The sequence below is a fragment of the Canis lupus genome, chromosome 19 (genome assembly GCF_003254725.2).
Source record: "Canis lupus dingo isolate Sandy chromosome 19, ASM325472v2, whole genome shotgun sequence".
NCBI classification, from domain to species: domain Eukaryota; kingdom Metazoa; phylum Chordata; class Mammalia; order Carnivora; family Canidae; genus Canis; species Canis lupus.
The window spans coordinates 48,799,534-48,815,715 of record NC_064261.1 but is presented as its reverse complement, the minus strand read 5'-3'; the positions used below and the strand labels follow the sequence as shown (position 1 = coordinate 48,815,715).

The 16,182-nt window shown below is 36.5% G+C and overlaps 1 long non-coding RNA gene across 1 annotated transcript; it reads left to right on the top strand.

Moving 5' to 3' along the window:
- Positions 1–265: 265 nt before the first annotated feature.
- LOC112649949 (uncharacterized) lies at positions 266–14,556 on the top strand. The gene is made up of 3 exons (XR_003129820.3): positions 266–4,308; positions 4,580–4,730; positions 14,290–14,556. It is a non-coding gene; the product is annotated as an uncharacterized LOC112649949 (long non-coding RNA).
- Positions 14,557–16,182: the final 1,626 nt, after the last annotated feature.

Genomic DNA, 16,182 nt, shown 5'->3' with positions numbered 1-16,182 from the left:
GGGGTTCAAATGAGTAACCCTCATGAAAATTTAAATTATAGATTTTGTCACCATTCCAGTTACAAACAGATGAGAAACCATGACAATCCGTGGGATCCATTTCTCTCCCAGGTGATAATGAGAGGAAAGTGGATTAAGAAGTGCCTATTTAGACCAACCCATTTTTGATGACTTCTTAGACTACTGTTTGGAATTTCCGGGTGTTCCTGATGGCCTTTTATCTATGCTCTTTACCATAAGTTTATGTATATATTAAAAAGAAAAAAAGATAAGCTGCATCGATTGGATAAATAGCACTTATTTTCCCTGCCTGTTTATAACTCCCTTAAATCAAACAATTTAGACTGCAAATCCCAGTGCAAAGAATTCCCCAGCAGTGAATTACAGACAAGAAAGTTACTTCCCTAGAAGAGGTTCTCTCGCATTGTGTTCTTTGGTGCCCGAGAAGGTAGATGTGCCAGGAAAAAACTGCCCCATGTATTATCATGTCTGGGGAATCTGCCCTGGTGTAATTGATGGGCTGAATGAAAATGCCTAATAGACTCCTGCTTAGGATGCAAGACAGTAGGAACTTCCTAAAGAGAAGACATCCCACACACGGGGAACCGGGCTTTGGATCCAACTGTCAAGAAGATTGTCCAGAGAATAAGCTTACAGAATGTAAGTAGAATGACGGCATGATCATGCTTCACCTTACAAGTTAAACTTCAACCACATTGCCATGGTGATAATTGTCAAAACATTTGATAGCTTTCCAGAGTTATCTTGGCCTTTGCAGCTACTACTATTTCAGTAAATGTGGCTTACCCGAGGTAGTATAAGAGGCGCATAGAAAAACAGAAATCCTGCCCTAATTATAAGATAATTTCTTACTGTAATTCAGAAATGATCAAGACCCTATTTTAAAAGATGATGATACCATCGGGCTAACCATTCACTTTTCTAGTTTATCTGTTAAATCCAAGTAAAGGTGATGGCTTTTGTCCCTTCTGTTCTTACTCTCATTTTATTTTCCATGTGGAGGTATCACCGAGCAACGTTTAGCAATGTGTCATCTGGTGCTACGTTTATATAGCTGGCATTAGGAAGATGAGAAAAACCATAACAGCTTAATTTCACTAAACTATATTTTTCAAAGGTTAGGTTAAATCACATAGTCATATATTGATGAGCAGAACTTTCCTTTCCACGGACTCTTATGTGTGTAGGGTTCAACAAAGCTTTTTCTGATATTGTATGGATGAGTATGCACATATATACATGCAAGTTATAACTTCAAAAATAACCTCTTTCTTTTGACCTGTTTTATTCCTCCATGCTTTTACTGCATGTGTAGAATTTTTACCCCTCGTTGCAAAAATATGTACTTTTCATAGCATAGTTTGGACCTTAATAAGTGGTTAGTGACTATGTTACCAAGATATCTTTCAGTAGCAGTGAATGATCATTATGATTATGGGATATTATTAATATCTTTCGCTGAAAGACTGCATTTTCTAATTGTAAAACAATCCATTGCCACCATCCAGTCCCCTCAAAAACTAAAATTAGCTCCCAGTTTTGTTTTGTTTTTTCTTTTTGTCTTATGTATAGTTCCATATGTTCCAAAGCATGATCAGATGTCACTCACTTGACCCAATGGAAGCGAAGGTCTACCACGATTCTGCTCAAAAGGGGAAAATAGGATTGTTAAATAAATACTGTTTTCCAGAAGTAGACATTTGTTCTAGCGTATAGCCTCGCTGATACTTAGTTAGCTTTTGCATTTGGTGCTCATCTTTCTTCCAAATATTATGATAATTTTTTATCGAGGTAAAATTGGTACGTAGCATTATATTCGTTTCAGGTGTATGACATAATAATTCGATCCTTGCGTGTACTACAGAGTGAGGACCACAGCAAGTCTAGTTAAAATCAGGTTAGAGGAACCAAAATAAAGTTCTTTGGCAGATAGGAATCCTGTTTACTTTCCAGCTCTGAACTCAGCAGGTTAAGTAATTGGGCTACAGAAAAGTTCCTCCATTTCTATTTCCAGCTGGTGATACACAAAAGGCAGGAAGTTATCTCATTAATGGGGCACCAGCTTTATGCAAATTATAGTAACAAAAAGGCTTCCCTTCATACTTTTTCATAAATTACCTAATAAAGTGGGAATAAATGGCCATATTCAAGAGCCTTTGTTGTATTTTTAGCACAAGACTCTTTCTGTTACTGCAAATATGACTAAATGTGCCTTGTTCAAAAGGGGTGTTTATGAAATAAGGCCACTCAAAAGCTTTTATTTCTTAACAGCCTTCAGTTACTTTTATGGCACAAAATTAACATAATTAGTCACAGAGAATAGATGACATAAGCAGCGTGCCATGCACAAAGGGGGGAAGCAGTATCTAAGGAAGGTATTTTGAGAGATCAAAAATTTTCAAAGTGCTTAATACTAGAAGGTCCTTTTTATTTGTGCACAGCCTTAAGATACTTTTTTTTTAAAAAAAACTCCATGAAATTCACATAATGAGATGCAGTAGACAGATGACATTAGCGATGTGCCATTAGAAAGAGGTCAGTTTCCTCTGAAAGATAGTCACTGTTCCTGCTCGTCATTAATTTGCAGCTTCAAAGCACTGAGCATATGATAGCCTGGCATGTTAAGCAAGTTGCAGTTATCTTTAAATAACCATTTTTTCCAGTTATTAGAAGCTAAAGTTTTTAAACTACCAACTGAAAGCAAAATTAAAGCACGCAGCAGTGTAAGGGGAAGAAAAAGGGGAAAGAAAGGAAGGCTGGAAGATGAGGGAAAGAAAATCAAATATATTTTTAAAATGAAGTTGCTGTGGTTTTCCCCGGGGGTGGCCTGATTTTAACTTCAGAGCTAGAATTTTGGGGGGTAGTCAGGAGCCTCAAAGATTGGAGCGTCAGCTAGCAAATAAAACAAGTGGGGATTTTTGGTTTCTGCGTCCTTATTATGGCACATGCTGCAAGGCTAAAAAGTGAGTTGTGTGGTTATTTATAATTCCACGGAGGGGGAACAATGCCATTTTGCAGCCCTGAGGGCTCTGTGAAGTAGGAGAGCAAAAAGAGTGAAGAACGCTTGGGTTCCTGTTACACAGAACTGATCAAATAAAAATGCATTGGGAAATATATCAGATTATCTTATTTGAAAGAGTAGATCAATGAGATTTCTCTGGTTTGGTTTGTGAATAAGTCACAGAATAAAACACAGAAAAAAAATGAAGAATTAAGTCTTTGCATTTATCTGAGTTCGATTACAAGACTCTTCTGTATTAATTTATTTTTAAATGATTCTTTTTTTTTTTGCAAAGAAATACACAAATGTGGTATAACATTCTTAATATTCACAAAGACTCACAGACTCTTACATTTCAAATTCCCTTGGAGTTTGTTTTTCACTTGGAAATTCTAGAAGCATCGCAGAGGGTTTAGCCGCTTTAAAAACCTCCTGATTTATAGCTTTATCTCCCACCACCCAACATAAAATCCAGTCACCAAAATCTCCAGCGAGCACATGGTGACTGATTTTCTGCAGTATTTTTAGCCCGCGTGTCAGTGGAGTGGCAAGGCCAAATGGCATTGGTTGAATAGGTATTGGCAAGAAAATAGCAAGCAACATCGGTTAACGTTTTGGAACTGTTGAGACTCAATGTTTGTTTGTACGTCAGCAATAAATGGGAAAAAAAAATAGTGAATATCAAATGCTGTTTTCACATCTCCACCGACATTTAACTGTCAGTCGTATTATTTTTAAGCATTGTCTAGATGGCCAGAATTGCATCCTTGCTGTGCCTGAATTACCCGGGGCTGTGCAGGGTTGGGGAAGATCGCAGGAGGCCTCCACTCCACGCACAGGAGAGGAAGTAGAGCCCTAGCTGCAGGCTGCTGCTGCAGCACCACATGCCATGGGCCCTGGCAGGACGACCAGCAGCGTGCAGGGGGGCTTCCTGATGGGAAAACCAGGCGTTGGGAAGATGAACACAAACAGCACGTCTTGCCCCATAAATGTTGGTTTCGGACCACGTAACTTGCTTTTGACATTGTTTTTCTTAACTTCCATTTGGTTAATAAAACTCTCTTTTCTTTTTTCATGGTGTATTTTCCCCAAATCGGGCTGCTTCTCTGGAGCAACTTGCCAGTAACATATCAGTGCTCAGGAAACACAGTGGGTGCCTCTCAAATGGCTGATAGTAGAGGGAGCAAATATCAACAGATGCACCAGGAAGACGTCGACGCCCCAGAAAGTGAGAAGCTGAGTGATTTTTTTCCACCTTGTGGCATCAAAGAAGGTATCAGTGAAGGGTAAGTAGGACTCCACTGCAGTGATGAACCTGGGAAGCACACCTAACAAGGGGAGCGTGGGGATCTGAAAGGGCACACAGGCCATGCAGGGCAGGGTTAGGTCACCTGCGATGCAGCCAGGGGCTTAGTAAGAGAGAGTCCTGGGATGTGGCAACCCAGGAGGTTTGGAAATAGCAGTGGTAACAGTCCAAATAGAAAATCTTGATCTTAATTCTTATATTTATTTATTTATTTATTTATTTATTTATTTATTTATTTATTTTTATTTTAGAGACAGAAAGAGGCAGAAGGAGAGGGAGAGAGAGAATCTTCTGCAGACTCCCGACTGAGCGTGAAGCACAAGGTTGCTCTACCTAGAGACTCTGAGATCATGACCTGAATGGAAATCAAGAGTAGGACGCTTAACCGACTGAGCCACTCAGGTGCCCCGTCCTTCTTAATTCTTATTTTAAAATAGCATCTTATCCAAATTCAGGCTACTTGCACTGCTGTTAGGTAATACTTTAGATTTGGAGTTAAAATAATAATAATAATTTCTACCTACCTTTTAAAAGTGTCTACCATGTGCCAGGCACTGTGATATGTGCTTCGCCCAGTTTTGCCAAGTGGACATCCTTATACCTTTTTTTCAAATAAGAAAACTGAAGATGAGACAAATTAATTGACTGCTCAGCATTGCAGAACTGAGGAATTATGAGTCGGATTCAAACCCAGTTCTGAATGGCAAGAGCCATGGCCTTTCATTTACTCCATACAGAAATTATGCATTTATAGGTAATAGATTAGAATCCATCCTCTTTACTAACTTCCAAAAAAGTACCCTCGAGGATCTGAGTATGAATGATAAGACAGGACACTTGGATAGTAATTTTGAAATTTTCTGAAACTCATTTACTAATTGTTTTCACATTTAGCTTTTCAATGGTTGCAAACACTGTATGTGTTTGTAAATGCAATTGATAAGCTTTTTCTAGAAGAATCTCAAGCTCTAAAATAATCGAGACTGTATATAAGTGCGAAAAAATAAACAAAAACAATCTAACACCTCACAAAATACACATCTATAATGTAGAATAATTGAAGAAAAATTCCCATTGAGTTCAAATGCTGTAATTGCCTTTTCGTCACTGTTCCTTTGCATGAAAAACGCTGTAGAATAATTATACATGTTTAGCTATATAAAAGAAGCAGTGATGGTTAATACTATATTTTTTCTTGCAAAATGGATTCCATCTGCTTTTATTACGGAGAATAGTTATAGTAGAATGAGATACTTATTAATCTAGCTGGACTAGGTAAGGTCTAGTTCACTTTAATTAAAAAGCTGAATTTCTAAGGAATTGTATGTATACAGACACACTGAAAGCACCTTAGATTTTATGCTTAACCTTTTATTTTAATCCTGAGGCTTCCTATATTGTTATTTTAAGTACATGTTAATACTATGCAAGCTGATGCTTTGAAAATTCTCTGAGATGTGGTTAATGAAGAGAAACTGCACCATAAATTGCATCCAAAATATGCAGTCCATGCAGATGTAATTTTTCTTGAACTACAGTATTTTGCAATAAACATTTTTTAGCTTGTTTGGATTTATTCTCTGTTGTTTATAAAAAGTACTATCGGGCACTGCTGCTTGAAACAACTACATACAGTAACAATCTGAGTTTAATAAGATCCTTTGGATAAAAATAGATTTCAGATCTATCTTGTGCTAGGAGAATGCAAATACCAATGAAACTGCACACTAGTGTTTTCATAATTTAAACTTTGTCACATGGTATAATGCACTTTCCCACTTTCCCCTGAGTTCTGTCAGAGGAGGCATCGTGGCTCTGCCAGTTTATGATCAATAGAGACAGAATGTTCTACAAGGTATTCTGGGAACTGTAGTTAACCGAGAACATTTTTCTTTCAAATGCATTTGTTAAAACAATGCCCAAAAGAGACATGATATCCCGGCGACTGTCAGAGTTTCTATGATAAACCCTGCATTTTTCAGAGGGTCGTAACTGGCAATTTGGCCATTGCTAAATGGCACCATCTGTAGCTCAGCCTGCAGGTTTGCACAAACCGAGATGCCATCACCGGATCTCATGTAAACCGAGGTTAAGAAAGACATGAAGATAGTTGGTCTTTTCATTGGTTGTCATTTTGAGCAGAACTATCAAGCAGAAAGATGTGCTCTGAGCGGGTGGGAGGGACTGTGGCTAGTTTATCCCACTGGATGGATTATTTTACACTCTTGCTTGTTTTACTTTCCACCTTATACTATTGTTGTTTGGGAGTGGGTGGGAAGGTTGCCAAGAAGAAAATATTATGATTCTATGTTTTGCTGGGAGAAGTCACTATTGCTTGGATGGTAGGCTATCCTGGGAGGCAGAGATCTTGTGGGAGCAGGCAAGTGTGGGGAACGAAGCAAAATGGGACTCTGGCAACCTGGGAAGAGGTGCCCCGCTCAGATGGGTGGGCAGTAAGCAGTTCTAGCAGATGGCCGTCAGAGTTATGGATTTTTGTATAACACAAAATACCTTCATTGTTAAATGTTGGCATCATGTTCACATTTAAAATAATATAAGCCTGTGCGAGTCAAACAAAACATTTTTCTAAACCAGATTTGGCCAATCCACTTCAGTTTAAGACCTGTTCTAATCTTGTACCTTCATACCAACTAGGTATTCATGCCTTCTTAACCGTGAGCAAACTGGTGAAAAAGTAAAAAGCTAGAAAAAAAAAGAAAATTTGATATTGTTACATGCAGCCGTTTCTATGGTTCAAGTGCATTGATTACATTTAAATTATTTTAATAACTTTCTCTTTATTAGTTAACCCCTTTTGAATATATATTTCTGTAATGTGCGTGCTTACACTCTAATGACTTCATAGGTCATCAGTGTGCCTCTATTTATTTTATGATTTTGTTTCAGTTTGTTTTTGAAGATGGACCAAAATCATTGCTTCAGAAATCACTATGGAAAAGTTAATATCATTAAATGTAAATAAAACAAAGTTATAAAATAATAAATTTATATTTATGTACAAAAAGGTCTTTTTCTAAAGAATCCTCTGGAAATTGAACAAAAGAATGTGATAGATATGATTTTTGTCTCATAAGGAAGGAAATCTGTAATAGTTGCATCCTTCTTAAGGTACTTTCCAATACTCTAACTTTGGTCCCAGAAAGATTGAAATACAGTAAAATGGAATTGTGTAGAAAATGGCCATAGAGGACAACACGATTATGGAGAAGACACTACTAAAATAGTGAGGAAATCTTGTGTTTTTTTTTTTTTTTTAAGAGAATACATAAATGCACATATACAAACCTGTAGAGGTCTGCTTTTTTTTTTTTTTTGAAGTATAGTCTACATACAATGTTAGAATTCCATTTTTTTAAAAAAGCATATCCAAGACCACTCTTATTATTTTGAATATATACAAAATCAACCCATTTATATTTATGATAGACGTAAGGATTGCCATTAGACTATGTGTACTTGATCTCTACCTAAAATTTTCCAAATTGTGTTCATTTCATTTGGAAAAAAAAAAATGCGCCATGCTAGCACATCAAATGGCAGGTTATCTCATAGGAATCAGTTTCCATTTTAAAATTATTAGATATTTTAAAAATTCCAGTATATCCCCTGTCTGGCCCTTTAATAGATGTTTATTGCCTTTATTTGTTTCTCTTAAAAGTCTGGTGATTGCTGAAAGAAAAACGAAAAGTACATGTACTCTTCACTGAGGCAGAAAGAGCTCTAATCGTAAAGTTTCCGACCAGAACAGGGTCACCTACACTTAAATTTTCTGTAAACAAATAAGTGCTGAAGCAGCAGATCGACTTCCTCAGTGCATTTTTCCCCTAGTAAAATCAGTTTGAGATAAATTGCAAAATAAATAAATGTCAAATAACAATTCCCATGACTAGTATTTGAACTGAATTTAATGATTATTATGAAGACAAAGCTGTGATAGGCCTCTGTGTAGAATGCTTAAAGGGGGGACCATCTGAAACGATTTTAGCTCAGAACCATTTTAACAAATGAATATATTTCTTAAATTGCCACATCAACCAACCCTACTATCTAATTATGGCCAGCAAAAGGGCTGCAGATTAACTATTCCAAAGCCTGAGTCATTATTTTTAGTTGACATGTCTCAACATCTGTTAGTAAACCCAAAAAGCATTTCACTCACTTCAAAATTCCAGGTTTCCATCTTACATCTGGTTGAGAATGTAACAGGAAGTTGCATTGTTCCAAGTCAGACATTCTCTAAGGACTTGATTTAGACTGTCTGATCTTGTGGGCCATCAATGCTTGAACCGTTCTCCAGGGTAAAATTCTCAGGGTTGCTTCATAGAATAAAAATGTAAGACACCCATCACCCATCCTTTCCACATTATTTAGTATGAAAAAAAAAAATCAGTAAACTATTCATCCTTTGGCAAACAGAGTGGAATGGCCTGAAAGCATAGGATCCTCTAATCCGCCCCCCCCCCTCCAGAATGACTGTGTACTGATCAACACAAAGCACGGTGCCGCCCCTAAACTTTACAGGGAGAAAGATCAAATTCACTGATTATCAAAAGGAATCTTAGAGCAACAATATATGGAAGCATTTCTGGAGAATGTAAGAAAATGATTTCAATGTTTTAAAATTTATTTGGGTTTTAAGCTTGCCCTTTGGGAAGTTGTGTACCTGGCAACATTAGATCAATTGGTAGGCACACATTTGTTGATACCCTGTCCACTTATTTGGAGGGAATCTTTAAAAGATATAAAACTTGAAGCCATATTTGCTATCTGCTATATATCACATAGTCATCTCTATTTAGTAGTCATGGGGGACATTTCTCTTTGCTTGGGGGATAGAGTTGTTTTACCCAACCAACACTAATTGCATTTTCCTTTCTGCATTGGATGCCAAAAGGCCCAGAGCCATATTTATGGCCTAATTCTAAGAAATGTATAGCTTTTCACTGACTCTCCTGTACCTTAACTTTATTACGGCATCAGCTCTATCTCTCTTAAACTCTGCCTTAATTCCTTAACTGACTTTTAGGGTATTCCTCTGGTCATACTGAATCTTCAGAGGTTGCTATGAATCCAATTTTGAACACTGAGAAGTTATAAAAATTAATTTATAAATGTTTCCTTTGGCCATGTCACTTTTTGAAGATTATGAGTTAAAACAAGGAATCATCAAAAAATTTTAGGAAGTCCAGAGTTTTTTTCTTCATTTTCCTAAAATAGTTCAATGTGCTTTTCTCTTCTTTTCTTTTAAATTTTTTATTTTAATTTAACTTGGTTCATATATAGTGTATTATTAGTTTCGGGGATGTTCAATGTGCTTTTCAACCATCAGTCAGCCCTTCTCATAAAATCATAAGAATACAATAATAATCACTCAGTTCAGGTAAAGGAATAAGACAGCTTTTGCAAAGACCATCAAACCTATATAAAGTGAAACATTCAAAGAAGTAAGTTTTCTGGTTCTATTTTTGTGTTTCATGTAGTACCAAACAGACTGTGGCAAATACATTCTGATTATTCACTTTTTTGGCATAGATGTCCTTCCTTTGCAAATGATTAGTAGACACTTTCAACAAAATGTCCCGGTCTCTCACATTCAGGATGTCCCCAAACTAACATTACCTTCTGCATCTCTTTCCTAGCTGCTCTCCTATAGCAGAGCCACCAGATATGGAAGCACAGAGAAAACTTTAACTTTGACCTTTCATCATCCCATAGACACAACCAATTCTACATACTGATTCTGTCTCCAAAGCCACCCCTTTACCCTTTTTCATTTTTAATGTCAGCACTCTACTCTGGTCCATTGCTACATTTGCTTGGGAAAAAAAAAAGAATGAAGGAAAGAAAGAAAGAAAGAAAGAAAGAAAGAAAGAAAGAAAGAAAGAAAGAAGAAAGAAAGAAGAAAGAAAGAAAGAAGAAAGAAAGAAGAAAGAAGAAAGAAAGAAGAAAGAGAAAGAAAGAAAGAAAGAAAGAAAGAAAGAAAGAAAGAAAGAAAGAAAGAAGAAAGAAAGAAAGAAAGAAAGAAAGAAAGAAAGAAAAGAAGAAAGAAAGAAAGAAAGAAAGAAAGAAAGAAAGAAAGAAAGAAAGAAAATAGCATTTACTGTTTTGTGTCCAAGGCAAAAATTCTCCTCAAATAAGCTCAAATAAGCTCAAATAAAAAGGGTGTGGAAAGCTGCTTAAATCCGCTAGGAAGTTCTGTGGGCACTGAGGAAGAGGGAAACCAGACCTCACTCTGGACAGGACCTGCTGTGGTAGGGATGTGTACTCCTCCCTTTGACGGGGTGCGGCAAGTCACCTGGTTGTAGATGAAAGCATATGATCCCTCTACAGGATGAGGTGGAAATAAGAAATTGCATACAATATTACAACCTATCGCGACCTACCTTAGTGGTTCAAACTCATACACCAATAAAGTTCAACTCCTCAAAAAAAAAAAAAAATCAACTCTTTATCCCAATGGTTTTCAAAATATTGTGTTGATCTTCGAGGTTCCTCACACATGCTGTGATGATGACAAGAGAAATTGAGAGAGGCAAAGCTCTTGGCAGCCCCTTCCTCCGTAATAGCTCTACTTTTATCTGTTTTTATATCAGAGAACCCTGTAAATTTAATTTGATGGAAAATAATAGGTTTCTTCATGTTCAGAAAAAGGTTAAAGCCACTTTCTTTGCTTGGCAATCAAGATCGTCTTTCATATAATGCCAATCTGGTTTTCAAACCTTTTCTCTCCTGTTCCTTTCCATCCACTTTACACTTGCACCCCAACCTAACTGGTCACAATTCTTTTGATATATTACTTTTTTTTTTTTTCCTTCCTTGACTTTCTTCACACAGTCCTTTCTACACAGGCCATACTGTCCTTTTAAACTAAGTCCTTTTATTCCACCATCAATGCTTTGCCAATCCAATCTGTCAGTTTGCTGGTGCTGCCTGGCAAAGTACCACTGACTGGGGACTTAACAGAAATTTTCATCACAGTTCTGGAGGCTAGAAGTCCAAGATCATGGTGGTGGCAGAGCTGATTTCCTCTAGGGCTTTTTCCCTTTTCTTGTAGATGACCATCATTCTTCAGTGTTCTTGCATGGCCTTCCCTCTATGTATCTCTGTCCTGATCTCTTCTTCATATAAGGACATCAATCACATTGGATTAGGGCCTATCTGTATCACCTCATTTTGCCTTGATTATCTGTTTAAAGGCCCCTTCTCCAAATATGGTCGTGTTATATTTTTTAATTTTTAAAAATTTTATTGAGATATAATTGACACATAATATTGTATAGGTTTAAGGTACACAGTATGTTGATTGGATACATTATTGCAATATGATTACCATCATAGCATTAGCTAATACCTCTATCACTGTCACATAATTATCATTTGTTTGTGTGGTAAGAACAATTAATATCTAGTTTCTTAGCAACATTAAAGTTTATAATAAAATGTTTGCCTGTATCCCTATGCTATGCTGCTAGATCTAGGACTTATTTATTTAGTAGTTGCAAATACAGTCACATTCTGAAAGTACCAGGGTTAGGGTTTCGACACAGGAATTGCAGGGGGATACAATTCAGCTATAATACTATCTTTCTTTTTTTAAAGATTTTATTTATTTACTCATGAGAGATACAGAGAGAGAGAGAGAGAGAGAGAGAGAGGCAGAAATACAGGCAGAGGGAAACGTAGGCTCCATTCAGGGAGCCCGAAGTGGGACTTGATCCCGGGACTCCGGGATCATATCCTGAGCCAAAGGCAGACACTAAACTGCTGAGCCACCCAGGCATTCCTATCTTTCATTTGTGTGTGTGTGAAAATACTAACTCAGCTGTTGTTGAAAATACTCACTCAACCCTTGTTGAAATAAATTTGGGAAATATAGTAGTTTCATCATGAGTATATTGCATAAAATAGAAGAGAGATATGCATATGTTAATATCCTTTAATAGCTAGTATAGTAACCTCAAACAAATAATCTTCAAGAACCACATAAAATTAAACTCGGCGTGGTTGGGGTCCGTCTGTCTTTTAGCTCAGTGAGTATGCTGCTGAGGACAATTTTCCTGGCCACATTCTAAAATGCTTACCTACTTGCTCTCTTATATCCCACTGCACTTACAGTGTGTGTCCTTTTATTTTCTTTGTCGCTCTACTTGTTTATTGCATTTCTCCATCACTCTATTTTAAGTACCAACAGGTCAAAGGGCTTGTCTGTCTCACACATCCACCACTGAATCAGCTGTTCCAACACAATGTCAGGCACATTGTGGGGATTCAATGACTCTTTCTTCATTAAATAAATGGAGAGAAAGTGGTGTCAGATATTACAAAGTGAAACGGTAAGCAAGTAGGCAAAAATTCAGCTGTCAAAGGAACTACCCAACAAAGCCAGGAATTCAATATGTCACAATGAATCCTAATTATCGATGTACTGTAAATAGTATTATGGGGAACAATAACATTTTTTTCAAAAGGGCACTGAATAATTACTAAGCTGGTAGGGAGCTGATTATAATTTAAATAAGACGATAGAGAAAGAGTTACTGGTTACTGGTATTGACTACAAACATTTTCATACCCATGGAAAAAAATAACAAAAATAACATCTACTTTCAGTATATACTTGAAATTAAATACTAAATTTTTCTCTTTTCTTTAAAATTCATGTTTAGCCTCCAAAAAAGTTTATTTTAATATATTGACAATATTTAAATATATCACCATTAATTTATCTATCTAAATTTATCCTTCTATCTCTGTATATACATACAGGTGTCATAAATATCATTGCAGTGGTTAAGTTATCCTTTCTGTGACTGTAAAAAATAAGGGTGTCACAGGAAAGTTTTGGGAAGAAGACCCAGGCTTTTAATCCCATATCCTTTTCATGAATCTAGCTCATTGATGCAAAATATTAAACCATTGAACAAGAAAATAGATTCTATGCAAGAAGTAGTTTCTTTAGTGGTAGGAAATTTGTAGTACTGAAGACTAGATTGTCTGAGGATAAAGTTCAAAATAACCACTGAAAAAATAACATGAGGATTTAATTCTTTCCCAAAGGAAATTGTAAAGAAGAGCAAATAATTTAATGCTAATCTAAAAGATAATGAGAGTTAACTACAGAATAAAAATTTCAAAAAGCTTAGTGTACATGTAATCTTTTAGCTGTTTTTCTTTATCAAAATCACAGCTGAAATTGTAAGGGGATTTGTATATATATCTTTATATTCTGCTTCAAATATTTTTTGGAGATTGTAAAGAATTTTGCATGGCTGTGTGTATAAATGGCTTTTTAAATTACCATATTGACACAAACTTCCCTATTTCTTCTGAGTTTTATAGAATAAATTTCCAATAAAACAGAAATGAACTTAGCAACAGGTGAAGGCAAAGGCAGTTGTCATTTTAACAATATAGATACAACTCATTTTTTGAATATTTTATGCCTTGTTTTGCCCTTCTCCTTCTTTTAGTTTACGTTTTCAGACAATAAAAGTAAGTGTTATACTATCAAAAAGGTAACAAAATTATTTGACTAAGTTTGACATTAAAGTTGAAGCAAAATGACAATAATTCTTTCCTTTCTCCGTCTTCCTATTTGGTACTATTCAAACGATTTAGCTTTTTCAGTCTTATGTACAACGTGTGCCAGTAGGTGGTGGTAGTATTTTCTACAAGCACTACAATGCTGTTTTCATTAGTAAATAACCCCAAAATAGAGATCATTTTCAGATCTCCAGAAATTCCGAGAGCAATGTAGAGACTTCAGAGATAATCTTTCCTAAGTCTTATTCCCAGACTCTGTTTAAAAGCAAAGTTAGGCATTTTAATCAGTGTATCAGATTGGGGGGGCGGGGGTGGAGGGGAAAGCCTCTAATAAATTTGGGGGGGGGTACGGATTTAATTCCACAGCATTGACCATTACATTTTCTTTTTCTAACAGATGCCAGCCATTAAATTGGAAAATTGAAAGAGAAGATAAAAGGTGGATATGCGTATCCAGTTAGTGGGTGATTTTAACCAGATTTTCTCCTTCATCATGGCTCATTTGCATTGTGAATACTTGGAAAAAGACAGCTTTTGGGGATTCTTTGCTGTGTTTGTTGCTCCTACAATGTAATACTATTCAAAGGGTCCGATTGTGTATTCAGATATCACATACATATTGCCCTGAGTCGGGGATTTCCTGTTACTGTGAATGATAAAGATTCTTTCCTACTTAATGTACAATTCACCCATTGTGTCTACATATGTGAAAGGGCACCTCTGTGGGATATACATAAGCCAGGGAAGAGACCCAGAATGAGGGGGTGCACTATTTTGGCAGATTGTAGAGAAGAGGTAGTCAGTAAGGGAAAGAAGAGACGCAAACACTAGAGATCATCCCACAAAGGAGCCGATGCCGGTTTGGGATGGGACACTTTGGAAAGTGATCTGGGATTAAGGGCCTTTTGAACTGCATTTGTAAAAGAGTTCTCGTGCTCTTAATTTAATCTAACTTTCGGGAATCTAAAATACCCCTTCCAGTTCTCGGTCCAGTTTTATTTTTAGAAATCAGGAACTAGAAGAATATATGGAGACATGATTCACGTTTAGAAAGCCAAGATCTCTTTAAATTTAGATATAAAGATAGGAGGAGAATAGTTTAGAACCATGTTACTCTTCAAGTCTGCTCCTCGGACTGGCAAGCTCACCTGGAAGCTTGTTGGAAACGCAGAACCCCAGGCATTGCCTTCCCCCCAGACCCACTAAGTCAGAATCTGCCATTTGATGGGGCCCCTTAGGGATTTATATTCCTGTCAAAGTTTGAGGAGCACTCATTTAGAAGATGCCCAGTTTAGGGAGCTACTTTTTCATTTCTTAGGGTAAAGAAAGCAAGCATTAAGTGGTCTTTTTTATATATCACACAGCCTCAACTCAATATCTCATCTACAGCATGACCTTCAGTCACTCAATGTCCTCATTTTCCTATCTTCACCCTATATGGGGATTCTGTTTATATTGTAGTAAAGGATTAAAAAAGAAGAAGAAGAAAGAAGAAAGAAGAAGAAAAAGAAGAAAGAAGAAAGAAGAAGAAGAAGAAGAAGAAGAAGAAGAAGAAGAAGAAGAAGAAGAAGAAGAAAATGGACAGATGGCCAAACAGAGGAAAAAAAAAAAAAATAGGAGGGTGCTGCAATTTCAGGGATGACTGAATCTTAAAGATCATTTAGTTCCTTGGTTCCCCTGTATAGGCAGCCGATGGCAGTGTCCTTACATGTTATGCTTCCGTCAGGACTTGGTGACTAAAGTGTCCTGAAAAGCTTTGCACATAAAAACTGGTGTTGCAGCTCTTTTGAAGCCGAAAGCCAAAAAACCCCAGATAAGATTAAACACCAAAATTTTGGAAAAGTATTGGCAGCAGAATGGAAGCAAATTAAGCTTGTGAGCACCAGTGAATTTTCAGTTGTTCTACAAGGTTTCTTGTTAAAATCAGTCTGGAAGTGTTTAAAATATATTATAAGCTTATTTAAGACAATTTAGTCAATTATTAGTGTCAGACATGCCCATCTTTTTTAAAAAAAGCGAGAATAACCCATTAGGTTACTGTATCCCTTCCCACTTTTAAGCATCTTGAACAAAAGAAATTCAACAATGATCGTATCTAGTCTCAATATCCTACATGACATATGAATGACCCCTTCATATGTGTGCCAAAGAAATATTAATACAATTTTAAAATTATGAAATTCATGTAGCTTATTAACTCACAGTTCCTCGATTTACGATAAAGCTTACTCTAAAGTTCTTTTGCCTAAGGTATCAAAAGAGATTAAAACAATAAATTGGAAAAAACATA